We start from the raw sequence: 764 nt of genomic DNA on the forward strand, positions 1-764 counted from the left end.
AATTGAATCTTGGTTAATGACCCCTTCATCTATCAGGTCACCCAAACTTTATGGCTAGAATAGATTGCTCCCTCTCCTCATATCTGTTATTCAAACTTTTTTAAAATCTCCACTGTTTTCACTTCCTAAATAGTTCTAAAATAATATCCCTTCGCAATCCTGGTCTTTCTTACTGTGACTGGATCTTTACCCCTAAGGAGGACAGTTTTTGGGGTTTTTTTTGCCTAACGACCTCTTTGGCATTGTGATGACATCTGTGGACCACTCTGAAACTAGTTATATTAAAATACAGTTAAATGGTTTAAAAAAATAAATCTGTGATACATTAATATACGTGTGTCTTTATCACTGTGGTGAAATGAAATGACATGATCTAAAGGTGAGCCCTCATAACAACATTAATATACGTGTGTCTTTATCACTGTGGTGAAATGAAATGACATGATCTAAAGGTGAGCCTTTCAGTGATAACTTCAAACTAGGGATGAGAATAGCCTGTATTTTGAGATACCTGCATCAGCTGTGATGTGATATGAAAATACCTGTGATTTCAATTGGTGACAAAGTCACAGGTACTGCTGATAGTACTGCGGTTTGTTTCCAACACATAATTGAAGGAAATGCTAAATTTCGGTTAGAGATCAGCGAAAACAGTCAACTTTCCCTGCCATTCAAGGTCTGCGAGGACCGCACGTTAAGAAGCCTCGCCCGCCCCCCTGGGGCTCAAAGCCAGGGGACCACCGAGCGGCGCGCTCTGGCGTCCT

Source organism: Phoca vitulina, unplaced genomic scaffold, assembly GCF_004348235.1.
Source record: "Phoca vitulina isolate PV1807 unplaced genomic scaffold, GSC_HSeal_1.0 scaffold30, whole genome shotgun sequence".
NCBI classification, from domain to species: domain Eukaryota; kingdom Metazoa; phylum Chordata; class Mammalia; order Carnivora; family Phocidae; genus Phoca; species Phoca vitulina.